General features: G+C 53.8%; 1 protein-coding gene and 1 long non-coding RNA gene across 3 annotated transcripts in view; one reads left to right on the top strand and one right to left on the bottom strand.

Moving 5' to 3' along the window:
• The first annotated feature begins 540 nt into the window (after positions 1–540).
• RIPOR3 (RIPOR family member 3) overlaps positions 541–15,269 on the top strand; it is a 72,978-nt gene continuing 58,249 nt past the window's right edge. The window contains exon 1 of one of the 2 annotated variants that reach the window (XM_027623376.2): positions 541–911. The gene's annotated coding sequence lies outside the window, so the exon portion shown is untranslated. The remainder of the gene's footprint in view (positions 912–15,269) is intronic. The other variant, XM_027623374.2, reaches the window with a different exon arrangement.
• LOC113938168 lies at positions 1,468–7,999 on the bottom strand. The gene is made up of 3 exons (XR_003524846.1): positions 7,635–7,999; positions 6,722–6,830; positions 1,468–1,629 (listed from the first exon to the last, which is right to left on the bottom strand). It is a non-coding gene; the product is annotated as an uncharacterized LOC113938168 (long non-coding RNA).

Genomic DNA, 15,269 nt, shown 5'->3' with positions numbered 1-15,269 from the left:
CTAAAGATGTAAAGGGAAAATGCCAAGCTAATCCGCACCCCAGGAGAAGTGGGAGGTGCAGAGGGGACAACGGGGGCTCGGGGGCGGGGGGGGGGGGGGACCAGGACCATAGGAAGAGGTGTGTGGAGGATCAGATCCAGACAGACGTAGGGCGAGAGGGAAGAGAGGAGGAGAAGGAGAAGGAGCGAGGAGGGGACATGAAAGTGGCAAGGTAAGAGAGGACGTGGGGGCGGAGGAGGGAGGGCAAGGCTGTGTCCCTGTCTGTTTGTGATTAGCACACAGCCCGGCGCAGAATGGAGTAAACAGAAACTTCCAGGCGTCCCCACACCCCCCTCTGAGGCGAAGCAGAAATCAGATGCTCCGTGATTAATCGTAGAGAGTTCAGGACACGACCACAAGCGCTGTGCGGACTTGAAATTAGCTGCCTTTTCCCGTCCCCTTGCCAAGATGGGAGTGGGGGGTGGGACGTGAAGGGGTGGGGGCCCCGCCTGCTGGGGGCCAGCATGGAATTCTCCCTGGCAGAGCTCAGTGACACTGACGGGCAATCGGCCGCGTCCAGAGAAGCAGGCAGCATCCGGGGAGAGTGGGCCGGCCGGGGGGGCCCCAGGCGGGCTTCCTGGAACCCCGGCTCCACGGCCGCCTGCACCCGGACACAGGCCAGATAAGAGGCCGGCTGCACTATCAGAGGCCGGCAGTGCGCTGTCCCCCAGCCCTCGGCACCGCAAGGAAGGCCGGGGGACAGTGGGCTCCTTGTGAGCAACCTCCCGAGTGGCTAGTCTGGACGGGCTTCCCGGAGTCCCAGCTCGACTCCTGCCGCGGATGGGAGCCTCCGCTCACCTCGGCGACCGAGAAAGCCAGGCTGCCTGGAGGAGGAGGTGTGCTCCGGCCTGAACGCCGGTACCTGCTCGCTGGTGAGTGAGGCTGGTGTGGGGACCAGACGCTAGAGGGAGGTGAGGTGTGAGGAAGCCAGCCCTTGCACATACTCCACCCTGGAGCTCGCCCCGAGAGGGGAGCCAGCGAGGGGGCCAGATGGGACTGCAGGGGCTTGCTGTGTGGCCTTGGGCGAGTTCTCTCCCCTCCCTGGGCCTCCGTTTGTCCATCTCTGCAATGGAGAGGGAGTGGCTGGAACAACTGCTCTTTAAGGGTCTTTTACTGTGACTGGGTTTCTTGTGTATCTGCCATATGCCAGAAGCTGTGCGAGGCATTTATGAAGCTCTAGCTCAGGGAATCCCCACGAGCCACCGGTGGGGCAAGTATTACCCTCCTGGTACACTGAGCAAACAGAGGCTCAGAGAAGTGAAGTGACTCGCCCAGGGTCACACAGCTGGTCAGTGGCAGAGATCAGAATCCGATCTCTGCCTTTCTGATTGACTTGCCCTAAACTGTCCACTTCCAGGAGTCTGTATTCTGTTCTGATGCCGTGATCTCCCCAGGAAGCAGGGGTGCAGGAGGGTGTCGGGGGGAGGATTACCTGTGGGAGGCAGGCAGAGAGGTCAGAGAGAGGCAGCCACAGGCTGGGCAGCCTTCAGCTCTGGACAGGCGGGGGCACGTGTCCCGGGCAGGGGCTCCTGGCTGGAATGGAGTGCCCAATGCCTCGTGCTGGGCTCACCACCCTGCTGTAGGAGGCTCCTGGGGACGGGAGAAGGGAGTGAACATTAGGCAGGGGTGGAGAGAGCTGGGCGTGGGGAGAGTGGCACATGCCTCTACTAGGTTTTGTTCCAATTTTATTTTGCTTTTCCAAAAATCTGCTTCAAATCATTCTGGGCCCCCACTGCTCCTCTGGATGCAACAGAATTGTGAAACACATACAGAGCTTTGCACACGCCTCCCCCGGGGGGGAATCACGCATTAATATTATCGGAGGCTATTTGCATATACAGCCTCACAGCTTTGGCTGCGCCAGAGATAAGCTGCCGATCGAGTCCGTGAGTGTCTGCCCGGCACTAAGGAGGAGGATGCACGTTACATTTGAGGGCCCGGGAAAAACACAGCAGGGCTGAGGCAGGTGGGAAATCCCTTGGTGCTAGGCATCTGGGCAGGGTTGGAGATCCCAGCACCCAGATGTGGCCTCCTCTTTTCTCTCCTCTTGGAAAATTCCACCCTGTAGCAGCTCTGTACTGACTCAGGCCTCCCTTCCTTCTGGGGATTGGCTCAGGCCCTCTGCCTTGGGCTTGAGTCAAGACCTGAGTGGGGGTCCTGGCACCACCCAGTCCCGGGCACACCGGGACGACTGGTCATCCTACCCACTTCTGCCCTTGATTTTTCTTGTAACCTTGACCAAGTCACCTCCCATCTCTGGGTCTCTGTTCCCTCATCTATAAAGTGAAGGGATTATTTTAGGAAATCTCTGAAATCTCTTTGCAACTTTTAAAATTCCGAGAGCCTGCTTGGAGGGCACGTAAGTTCTCAATAAGCTTAGAGAAGATAAAGATCTCCCACGAGCCCTGCCGCCAGGGAAGGCGCCAGAGGAGGTGGGCATGAAGGTGGGCTTGAAGAAGGGACTGAGGGCCTCCTTACTGACATCAGCGATCCCAGGCCTTTGGGCCTGTGAGCTTCCGAGGAGCCGAACGGACTGCTTTCATGGGGAGTGATTTAGCCCAGATGCGTGCTGGCTAGGAAGCCCTTACCTACTCTGCATCAGAAGCTCAGAACCCCCCTGCCAGGGCCCCCAGTTCTTTCTGGGGAGCAGGGAAGGGGTAACTCACATGTGCCCACCAACTGGGCTCCTGCCCTGTTGGTCTTCTCCTGCCCCCTCCTGCCTCTGCCCACACGAGATTCTCATAGCACCCCCACCCCCCACCCTCTGTGTGCCTGAGCTGCTCTGGGTTCGGGGCAGAGATGGAGGGACTGGCTTCCTCCCCAACCCATGACACTCTTTGCCACACGGTCCCTACACTGTGGTGTGCGGGAGCCAGCTTGTCCCGGCTCTTGAAAGCCAATGGTCAGACTGTCAGAAAGGTAGTGAACGAGTTGCTAAACAGAGCCATTATTAAAAATTATATTTCACAGACTTATAATTAAATCAGTGATGTTACAAAGGTAATAAGTACCGACTGCTCCTCCCTTTCCACGTCTGAGAGGACATTTTGCTGCTCTGGATGCTCCCGAGGTTACTTTCGTCTGTGCTGTCCAGTGGAAGCACACTCGATAGTCCGCTGTTGCGCATCTCTCCCCAAGTCCACGTGACGGGACCCCAGGGTGGTGGCCTGGGAAATCGGCCCCAATGGGAGTCCTTAAACCACGGGAACCGGTAACAGGATGACTCAGGGCTCGATTTACTGTTTTGCTGACTGACTAGACTTGAGGGAGGAGGTAGGAAAAGCGAACGATGCAGAGCATGCATAGAAGTGTGTCCCCTGTGGCTGTCCCATTGTGAATAGCCCCAAAGTGAAGGCACTTGCTCGCTTCATTGACAAACTACCCTTTGTTGTATCACTTCTGTCTGACTCCTTAAGGTAAAAGAAAATACCCCCCAGCCTTGGGCTGCCCTCACTCATCACCGGAAGCGTAGGCTGACTACAGATACAAGGGTTGGGGGCAAAAATCAACAGACCCCTTCCGTGTGACTCAGTTGAGTATATATGAAACTTACAAGGGGGTATTGTAAATTTTATTTTTATTTGTAAATTGTGTGCTGTACATCCTTTACACCAGTACAGTTTATAATAAACCTAACTGTGCGTCTACGTGCATATATCCATATGTACACGTGTGTGCGTGCACACGCATACGTGCACACAGACGCACACGCTCTCTCTCTCCTGGAGCACTGACTGCTAACGGCCCCACAGCACATATGCTTGTGCCCAGGGTCTCAGAAATCCTGGCATGGACCATCCTTAGCCCTCACCCAAAGGGAGTCAAACTCTAGGCACTGAGCCTGGACACAAATATTTCAGCTTCCTCCTCTTGCCTAAAACCCACCAACAGCTCAACTCCTCACTCCTGTTCTGAGCAATGGAAAGGATGCAGAGACTAGGCTGGGTAGGAGGTGGCATCTACACAGGCCGCATCCGGGCCCCAGTGCAGGTGGCTGTGGCCCGGGTTTCCTCACTGCCTTCCCAGGCTCTGCATGCAGGGACATTTCTGGTGACCCATTAGGGGCAGCTCCCTGTTAATTCCATCCACTTAAGGCCTTGCTCCTGCCGTAGTTTATTTTCATGTGCAGAGCACGACTCTCTAATAGAAACGGCATATTGGAACAAGTAGAAGTAACAGCTAAGCCAAACCTATAGGAAAGTTAAGACAACTTTCTATTTTTAGAAACCCTGGGAGCCAGGTGGGCCCTTTCCAGATTCTCCCAAGCCAGCGAATGGCCGAGGAAAGTATTTCTCATTCCTGAGTTCCGTCTCTTACAGTCGAGGCCAAGGAGGAGGCCCAGGTGGGGACACTGGCTCAGAGGAGCATGGCTATGATGGAGAATGGAGCCATGCTCACAGCACTTTTAAAAATAATTACAAATAGGTTTTATAATTATTTCATTTTGTGTGCTCGGAAGGGTGATCCTGAGTTTCAGTCTCAGCGGCTCCCACCTCAGACAACCACTGTTAAGAGTCAGGTATCTATTCTTCCAGACCATTCATTCACTCTTTTTTGCATCTTTCTTTTCTTGTAGTTTTAGTTTTCAAAATCGGGCTCATTCTGTACATTCTATTCTGCATCTTCCTGTTTCCACTTGATAATACATCCTGAGTGTTCATCCACGTTAGCTCACGGAGACCTACAACATTCCTTTCAATGCCTGCATATCAGAAGTCCCAGGAGGTTGGAAGAAGGGATCTATTTTGATAACCGTATCTCTACTTTCTAACCAGGTCTCAAATTTTCTTGACCCCAAGACACACAAGTAAAACCAAGCTGCTTCCACTTTTCAGTACAAAGAAATTCTACTGGCTTTCCCTTCAACCTGTAACTGGAAACTGACCGCTTCCTGTCCCCTCCCCTGCCCTCACCCCGGTCCCTGGTCCAGGAGGCCATTTCTCTCTGAGTTGTTATAGTTGTCTCCTCATTGGTGTCTGCTTCCCTTGCCTCTCTAATGGTGTGTTCTCTGCAGCCAGCAGGGTCCTGTTAAAATGAAATCAGATCCTGTCCCTCCTCTGCTCAGAACACGCTCCTGCCCCCTCCAGTCCCGGGCCCACCTCACCTAGAGTAAAAGGCCAAGTCCTCACCATGCCCACAAGGCCCTGTAGGATCTGGACCTCATCTCCCCTGCTCTCCCCCTTGCCACACTTGCTTCTCAATTGTGCCAGGCACAGTCCTGCCTCAGGACCTTTGCACGTGCTTTCCCCTCTGCCTGGAACACTCCTTCTCCAGATCTCCACATGGTTCATTTCTTACCATTTACCGTCATCTAGCATACTATATATTTTTTTCTTAAATATCCCCTACTGGAATGTGAGTTTCCTGAGGGTGTGTATATATATATATATATATATATATATATATATTTTTTTTTTTTTTTGGCCTGTTTTGCTCAGTGTTATATTCCATAGTAGGCATTCAATAAACTTGTAGAACTACCTGGCTTGCTATATTGCCAAGAGTGACAAGGCAGTCAGACCTCCTGGGAGAACCATGCATTAAGGTCACTAGGAATCTCTAGGCACATACTACATTTCATTTACGAATACCACATTTCAACACCCTTGCCAACTCACGCAGTGGCTGTTCATCTGCATAACAGTGAGAGGCATTGGAACCGGACACCATCAGATGCTCTGTCAAACCAGCCCAGGCCCAGATTCCGGACTGCTCACATGGCTCTGCACTCACTCCTCTTCTCTGTCTCAGGTGGGCTTGGAGGGCCGGTAAACACCATCTCCCGTGCGGGAGTTCAGATACACCGTGAGTCAGGCAGGTTATGGGATCTGTTGTGGGGTTCTGCTACGGCCAGGTGGCTGTTACTGTGCTGTCCCTTGAACTGGATCCGCCACACCGGCTCCACCATGCTCCTCTGAGGAGCATGCCCGACCCTGCCTTCCAAACGAGTGAGGGAAGACCCTGCAGATGCAAGCATGTGGGGGAGGGCAGACACGTGCCCTGCAAACGCACCACTGGACGCCCTCCCACCCCGCTCCACCAGGGACTGGCCAGTCCTATGGCCCTATGCAGAGGGAAGGGCCGAAGGCCTTGCTCACTTGCCCAGCAGTCCCCGTTAGACCCCTGGTCCCCAAATCCTGGTCCAGAGACCTTCCTCCAGACTTAGAAAATAGACTTCAGGTAGAAGTGAATTAATCATAACCTCCTCAGGACACACTGAAAGAGACCCCTGAATGGCCCCATTCAACCTTCCATCTAGCAGTCTCACCACATTTATTTATAAAACAAAAACCCCCAGACAGCCACCCCCCAGCCCAGGAACTAGAACTTTGACAACTATCTATACCTACTTACATGCTCCTTCCCACCGCAGTAGCTATGATCTTGAATTTTGTGTTTATCTTTCAATGGCTTATTTCTTTTTAGGGTTTTTTGTTGTTGTTGTTTTTTAGAGAGACAGAGAGAGAGCATGCGTGCATGTGGGAGAAGGGCAGAGGGAGGGGGGAGAGAGAGAATCCCAGACTCCCCACTGAGCACGGAGCCCAACACAGGGCTTGATCTCACGACCCTGAGATCATGACCTGGGCCAAAATCAGGAGTTGGGACTTAACTGATGGAGCCACCCAGGCACCCCTTTCTATGGCTCTTTAAGAAACCGTGGTAAAAGATACATAAAACTTACCATTTTACCCATTTTCAAGAATACAATTCGGTGGCATCAAGTACATTCTAAACGTTGTGCAACTGTCCTCACCATCCACTTGCAGAACTTTTTCATCATCCCGACTTCCCTTGTTTTAAGAAAAAAATATTTATGCCCAAACAATAGATTATTGACTTTTACTTATTTTTGTTTTTTTTTAATAGTCCCTTACGATTCTTTTTATTTCTGAAGCATCTGTTTTAATGTCTCTTTTTTCTTTTTTTTTTTTTAAAGATTTTATTTATTTATTTGAGAGAGAGAATGAGATAGAGCATGAGAGGGGGGAGAGTCAGAGCAAAAAGCAGACTCCCTGCTGAGCAGGGAGCCCAATGCGGGACCCGATCCCGGGACTCCAGGATCATGACCTGAGCCGAAGGCAGTCGCTCAACCAACTGAGCCACCCAGGCGCCCGACTTTCACTTATTTTGAACTTTATAAAAAGATCTATGTTGTCTTGTGCCACTTTTGTTTTCATAAAGCATTTATCACTAAAATTCATGCCCGTGGTTGCACACGGCTCCTTGCTTCCTCATCTTCCACTGCTATACGCCATCACGTGGCGAACCACGACGTTTCCCACGTCTAGAGGTGTCCGGGTTGTCTCCCTCCTGTGCGCTTGCTATCATAAGCAGTACTGCTCTGGGCATCCTTGCACCTGTCCTAGTACACACATGCTGGGGTGCGTCTCCCGTGTCCACCCAGAAGCAGGACTGCAGGGTTGTGGGCATATGAAATCTCGTCCCAAACTATTTTCCACTGTGGCTTTGCCAATTCACACGCACCGTCGACCAGGTGGCATTTGTCTGATGGCTTACTTTCTGCCACTTGAATGAGTGCAATTTCCCCTGGATCTCCACCACCACCTCCATGAACAGGCCTGGCTGCCACTTACTGTGTATCTCCAGGTCTAAGTATAGCCAAAAGCCTTGAGCGGGCCGCGGGTTCGTGACGTCTCCCACCTTTGTGGCAGAGCTGCTCCTGGAGGGGAACCGAGCCTGAACGCCACACTACAGGAAGGAACACGTGGAGAGGGAATTCGAGCCCTTGCCCTTGTTGCACTAATACCTCCCTCCTCCCCTCCCCCTGCCTTTACTTAGTCTGGTTCTCACCACGTGTGGGACAGAGAGTGATGGCGGCGGGGAGGGGGGAGGTGGGTAGGGACAAATTCTCACTCACGACAGGTACTATTGCTCACACTCTACGTGTATTGCTGTTGATCCATTCAATCCTCAGATCACAAACGGAGGTGCTCTTATAGGCCCCACTTCGCAGATATGGAAACTGAGGAGCAGAGAGGTTAAGTAACTTTTTTTTAAAAAAAGATTTTATTTATTTGAGAGAGAGGGAGAGAGGAGGGGCAGAGGGAGAGGGAGAAAGAATCTGAAGATTTCACACTGAGCGCACCACCGAATGTGGGGCTCGATCCCGTAACCACAAGATCACGACCTGAGCCAAAACCAAGAGGCGGACGCTTAACCGACAGAGCCACGCAGGTGCCCCGAGAGGTTAAGTAACTTGCCTGAAATCCCACAGGTGGTAAATGGCAGAGATGGGGTTGAATCCGGTTTGTCTGGCTCCCTCCAGAGGTTATGCCCCTCTTCGTAGAGCCTAGGAGTTGAATGTCACAAAGTCTTCAATCCTACAGACCTCGGTTCATATCCTGGATCCCCGACTACCAGGCTGTGTGACTCCTCTGGGCAGGTTACTTCGATCTCTCTGCACCTCTAAAATCGCAAGAGCTCTCTTTCCTAGAAGCTTCCTTAGATATTCTTTTTTTGTGCCTTCTTGTTTCTTGTTGGGTTGTAGGTGTCTTCCTCAGATTTCCCTGGAATACGTTCTTTGGCTTATACCCGCCAGGGCTCATCCCTGGAGCTGAGAGGGGATGAAGTCCCCGCAAACCAGTGTCTGGGGATCGGGGCATGGGGGATCCCAAAGCCAATTGCTGTTTCTAGGAGGAGGGAAGTGGTGCTGGGCAGCAGGAGAGCAAATGTCCACTTCAGGCTGGGCTGCTCTGGGCCACTGACCTTTGTGACCATCCTGTTGCAAAACAGGCCGAGCGGGCCGAGCGGAAGCCCGTGCGGGCTGCCTCCTGGCCTTGCCCGTGGGAGGCAGACGGCTGTGCGCGGGCAGTCGCGCTCAGCATGTCTGGAATACCTATTCCCCAAATTCCCAGGGATAAAGGATGTGTATACTTTTTTGGGGGGGAAAAGAATTCCATTTCTGTTGCCAATTAGTTCTGCTTGAGAACAGCTTTTTTCAACACCAACACGTTGGCCGCCCAGCCTTGAGTTCTGTTGATTAGCTCCAAAGTGGGGAAAAAAGTAATTTCTTTCCTTCCTTCCTCCACCCCCAACCGTGAAACCCGGCTGTCCGTGATGAAAGGGGTCCTGCGGATCGTTTAGTTTTCCTTGTCATGACTCCAGGAAAGGCTATAAAGATAATCAGTGGGCCCCACTGGCCGTAATTGACTGTAGAGAGCAGTTGGCTACCACAGCGTCTGAGTTACCAGAATGTGTTGCAGACGCAGGAGGCTTCAGTCAAGCTCCCCTGATTACACCTGCTCCCCTGGGCCAGAGCTGCCGGAAAGTGCTGGAGGTTATCTGAGCGTTTCTCTTCTTTCCCAGGTTTCGGGGAGCTCCTGGAGTAGAGACCCCTGGCTAGATGGAGGAGCAGGGAGGCAGAAGGCGGGGTGGTTCTGATGTGCCCTGCCTGGCACCAAGCCCCAGCTCCATCGGGTATGGCCAAGAGCCTTGGGCCAGGGACCTGACCTCCAGGTGCCTCTGTTTCCTCATTTTAAAGTGATGATAATGGTCCCTCCTCTGGGACTGATGTAGGATCAAATGAGTCAATGCACGTGGGAGAGGCTCAAATCCTTCATAAACGTCAGCTTTTATTACTCAAAACCCTCTCACTCTTCCCCCCCCCCCCGTTGACACCCGAGTCATATGTGTTCGTGCCAAAGTACCTTGACCTAGTCCCCTGCTGATGGACTCGAGGTCAGTTCCAATCTTTTGTGATCGCAAATAATGCTGCCTTGAACAGCCTGTGGCTCTGTGTACTCACCCCTCCCCTAAGGTATGTGACCCCCACGATAACCTTGGCTCTGGACTTCGTTCTTGGGGCCTGCAGAATGAGAGATGTGCGGGTGAAGGGTCAGCCCTGGCCTGGCATGCGGACAGGCCGGTGGGAGGTGGGGTCAGGCCCTCCCCAAGCCAAGAGGGACAGATTCCTCCCGAGGCCCTCAGGGGGGTGAGGCGCCAAGCGATGAGTTTCAAAAGGTTGGAGCGGGGGCCATCCAGCTCCCAGGTTCCTGGCAAATGTACTGAGGTGGGTCTGGGGAGAGGGAATCTGCACCATGCAGGCTCTGCCCATCCTCTGCAAGCCTCTTCCTCCTGGAAGCCTCCTGGGATCTGGACTCCAGACAGTGCAGACTGACTCTGCACTGATTTAGCACCAGTGGTATCCAGCTCTCTTTTCGGAGGCAAAATGCACGGTGCTTGAGAATCTCAGATGTGGAAGAAGGCTGGATTTGGTCCTAACTTCTCAGCACTCCCACCCCTGGAACCCCTGCCCTTCTGTGTCCTCCTCTCTCTGGGTGCGATAATGATCATAGTGATGGCAACAACTTCTCAGGAAGGTCTTGGGAGGTCGCAGTGACGTAACACACTGTAACACTATGAAGTGTCTGACACCATGTCAGGCGTGAGAAATACAAGCTTGTGTTAGGAATGTCTCGCTACGGGCAGGTCTGGGTCTCACCGCACTGGGCTGTGGGTCCTTGCAGGCAGAACATCTCATTTGGAGCAGAGTCTAAAGGGAGTCCAAACTCTGTGTGGCCTTGAGAGAGTCGTACTCCCTCTGAACTGAGCTTTCTCTCAAAAATGGGGTTCTGATGACATTATCTGGCGGATGTGTCGTGAGGATTAAGAGAGGCAAAGCACGCGAGGCTCTGGATCTATGAATGTTCAGTACGCGGTGGCGACTGCCGACGTTGTTCATCAGTAGTTAAGAACAGTTGTAAATAGCCTCCTAGAAACCGGCACAGCATCGTGCATGCAGTTGGTGCTTAGTGAATACATATGGACTGAGTGTCAGGGTCAAGTCTGCTTGTTATAAAGTGGGGTCTGGGAGAAGCCCTGTTAGAGGGGCTCTTTTCTTGTGTCGTCGACCCCTTTGGGCGAACAGAGGAAAGAGCCCCGTAAGACCGTACCTGCATTTATGACATCTGCTCTACTTTGTGAGCTGAGGCATCAGGCATCATGACCCCCATTTTACAAATAAGAAATCCAGGGCCCAGAGAAAGGGGAGCTTCACCGGCCCCCCACGGCATGCACACAGCAGTACTTGCTTGTCCCGACTCTGCGCAGTGGTCTTCACCCTGACCCTCCGCCCCGTGCCGGAAATGGACCTTGGGGGCAAGATATGGTGTCCCTCTGTGGCCAAGGCCCTTGCACATTTCTGACATTTTTGTGTCCTAGGACAAAGGGTGAACAAACTCACATGAACTGTTCGTGTTTCCTGGTAGAAAAACACTCCTGACCCAGGGTGGGGGAGCTTTGCTGTTGGACTAACGGCGATGTGTGGTTTTGCCTCTATTCTGGCCCTCTCTGCCCTACCCTAACGACTCAGCAGCAGTGATCGTAGCAAATCCAGATTGTGAAATCCAGGGGTAAACTTAGGAATTGTTTGTGGGTGCTGAATGGGCCAGACGGCTCCCTGGACCAGGAGTGCTGGCCCCGGGGCCCGGACTCAGGTGCCTCTGCCCTTGCCCTGAGCAGGTTAACAAATGAATAAGCAGGTATTTGCTGCCTTCATATGGCCTTCTTCCTCCTCTAAGGACACCAGTCATTGGATTTAGGGCCACCCCAATCCAGTGTGACCTCATCTTAACTAGTTCTGTCAGTAAAGACTCTATTTCCAAATAAGGTCACATTCCGAGTCTCTGGGTAGACGTGAATTTTGGGGGCCCACCGCACCCAGGAACAGTAGTTATTCCTGCCGCGTCTCTTCCCGCAGACTGCAGCAGCACCAGCGATGTGCCGGGCACTCTTCTGTGCTCTTTTCATTCCTCCCCTGCTGAGCCCTCTCTACAACCTTGTGAAGCAAGTTCTAGGATCATGTCTGTTTGAGGCCAGAGCAGTGAGCTGACTTGCATAAGGTCACACAGCTGGTAAACAGCACATCTGGGAGCAAGGCTTTTCTCTCTGACTCCAAAGCCAGCGAGGTTTTGAGACCCTCCAATCCCATTCCAAGGGCTTGGAGTCATCGTGCTTTCTTTCCCAGAATCCCAGCCACGTGAGCTATGCCGTCTCCTGGCCCACACCTCCCTCCACTCTCTCCAGACACATCTCCCCCAAAGAGGCTATAAAAAGACGGGGAGGGGTTGCGGGGCGGGGGGGCTGGGCCTTGTTTTCACAGTGGCAAACACCGAGCTGTGTTCTGCCTGGGGTCACTGGTGCCCGGCTCTCCTGTGGGCAGGAAGCTTGCGACCCTCACGTGCGTAAGAGCACACCAGACGCATACATTTCATCCTTGACATCTGGTAACATTTTAGGAGTCCTGACTTGGGCTTACAAATTGAAAAATGGTCCGTTAAGGTGTGATTTATTCGTCATCGGGACAATGCTATTGAATGCTCGCAAAGTGATTCACTCTGTCGGGTCCACAAACCCCGACTCCTTGGGCCAGGCCTGGCGAAGGCCTTTGCAGGCAGGATGAAGCTGTTTCTCTGACAGCCAGGGGAGAGGGGCCTGGTGGGGCCGGAATGGGGCCTGACAGAGACAAACGAGTGTGCTGCCAGATGATGTATGGCAGTTTACCTTTTAACACGCCTGTGTCGCAGCCATGGAAATAACTTGTTTTGGCTAATGGGAGACGTGTGCAATCAGGAGTCTCTCAAAGCCACGAGCGCAGAGCCATGAGGAAGGATTCTAATTTCCAGCAACTGGGGCTTTGGGGCCAGGAAATAGCTGCTCTGTCAGCACAGAGAGCCAGGAGCCTTCTCCTAGCCAGTGAGCAAGTTGGAGGCCCCTGGGCAGATCAGGGGCTCTGCAAGAACAGAGCTAGCCTGCAGAACTTTGCCCCCGACCCCCGGGGGGTGGGGTGGGGATGGCAGATGTTAAGAGCTGTGAGAGTGGCTAGCAAGTGTGTAGGAGCCAGCCACATCACAGAGAGCACTGCCCTAAAGCCAGGCCTGCCTGGGTTCAAATCCTGCCTCCCCCACTGACCAGCCAGGCCTTAGACAGCCCCGCTGTAAAACAGGGATTATTAACAGAACCTACCCTGGGGGCGTACGGGGATTTCCTGCGCTAGTGGCACAGAGAGAGTTCTCAAGAATGCTAATCATCGTTATCATGATGATACGGCAGGGTGGCAGGGCGTTGCTGGGGTACAGAGAAGAGCCAATCAGGACAAGAGAGAAGCAGCGCTGTGCCTTCTGGCTGTGGGTCTAGGGGCAGGCTCCTAACTTGCTGCATGCACACAGTGCAAGGAGGTTTCTCCCAGTCCCTAACGCTCAGGGCAATTGGGAGACCAGTGCCAATGTTGGCTGTCACCCAGCTTGGCTAGCCCGTGTGCCCAGAATCCAAGAAGTGGGATTAGCTTGAGTGGGGAGGACCCAGGAGGAGGGCTGGGGTTACCATGAGCCACGACCTGCTACAGGTGGGCTGCACATGGGCTGGCAACCAGTGTGCATGCCTGTGGACATCAGGGGTCTGATTCACGTCCCCAGCTCAGCAGTGAAAAGAGGATAGACAATGGCCATGTGGTCCCTGTGCCCCTTCTGCCCAAGTGGCTCCAACCCAAATGAGATGGGGGATGGATGTGCACATCTCTGGGTCCTTAACACTGAGGTGGTAGTTAAGAGATGGGCAGCACAGCGGGTCCAGCTCAGGTTTGGGGATCCCACATCTGCCATCCCCCCCAAGTGGGGGGGGGGGGGCAAAGCCCTGCAGGCTAGCTTGGACATGCATCCAAGTCGAAAGTCTGTTCTGACTTGGAGTCAGGCATCTGTTACCATGTGAAGGCTGAAGCCTGACCCCTGCCCTCTATCCCTGTCTCCCCCAGGACTGACTGCCCAGGAGCTGTGGCCAGTTCCTGGTACTCACGCCAGCTGGCTGCGGCTCTCCCACGAGGGTCAGTTTCAAGAGCTATCAGATGCTGTGGCTGCAGGCTTGTTTGTCTCCATGGCAACAAGCCTGGCCAGTTTTTGGACAACAGCAACCCCTTGGGGAACCTAATCCATGAAGAAGGGATGGCAGAACCCAGTGTAGGGATGGCAGGGTGGAGGGCAAATGATGCTGGGCGCCCTGACCACAGGTAGCTCTGAGCATTGGTCTTTTAATTTTTAAGTAATTTCTATACCCAATGTGGGGCCTGAACTTACAACCCCGAGATCAAGAGCTGCATGGTCCACGGACTGAGCCAGCCAGGTACCCCTGAGCAATGGTGCTTTAGAACCCCAGGAGAAACTCACTGGGACAAAGTAAGGGTAGAGGTGGGGCTTCGCTTTGGTGAGGGACCTTCCTGGGGGTTCTGGCTGGGCACTTGGCTACCCAGTGAGGACTCTCTGCAGCCTCACTTTGCCCTAACCCTCGAGCTTCATTTCCTGATTCTGTAATCTTACTGCTCCAGCCAGTTGTCCCATTCATTCATTTGTTCATTCTCTTGGTCCTCACGATGAACCCAGAAAGTGGGGGTGCAATTATTATGTCCCTTTCTAGATCAAGGAACACATATAAAGTAGCTGGGTCGGGGCACAGAGCTAACGAGGGGCTGGATTCGTTATCCATCGCTGCATGACACATGTCCCCACAACTCAGTGCCTTAAAACAACACATGTCTATGATCTTACAGTTTCCGCAGGTCAGGTTGCAGGCGCGGCGGCCGGGTCCTCTGCTTCTGGCTCCGTCACTGGCGCGTCAAGGTGTCCGTGGGGGCTCTACGCGTCTCAAGGTTCAGGGGTAGGATCCGCTTCCCGTTCGTTCAGTGGTATGGGCAGGATTCACGTCTTGGGGTGGTGGCCCTCCGTTCCCAGCCACGGGGCCTTCTCCAGCATGGCAGGTGCCTTCTGCAAAGTCAGCCCGCCCGGAAGGTGCATGCGTGCGGGAGCATGTGCGCATGCGCCGGCGCGCGGGCGTGCACGTATGTGCGTGGGCGCGCGCGCGCGCGCACAGGTGCCTACTGTGCGGGTGTGCATGCGTGCCGGTGCATGGGGCCGCGCTTAAGTCACCGGTGGTGGAGGTGGCGTCACATCACTTTTGCCACTTTCTCTCCATTAAAGCAAGTCAGTGGGTCCTGAAGAGGAGAGCGAAGGCCAGGCGGCGGCACCCCTGTCTGCCCCCCTCCCTGAAGGAAGCCGGGAAGAGTTCCTCCTCCTCCTCCCCAGTCCCAGATACGCGCCGCCTGTCCGCCACCGCTCAGTCAGGGTTGAATGGTGCCCTCGCTTTTTCAGGGGGTGTTTGTGGGGGGCCTAGTGCGTTTCGGACAAGTGCGGTTCCGCCCCCAGCGGCTCCGTGCTGGTGACAGA

This window comes from Zalophus californianus, chromosome 8 (assembly GCF_009762305.2).
Source record: "Zalophus californianus isolate mZalCal1 chromosome 8, mZalCal1.pri.v2, whole genome shotgun sequence".
Lineage (NCBI taxonomy): Eukaryota > Metazoa > Chordata > Mammalia > Carnivora > Otariidae > Zalophus > Zalophus californianus.
The sequence above is the reverse complement of the archived record's forward strand: the minus strand, read 5'-3'. Positions and strand labels throughout refer to the sequence as shown.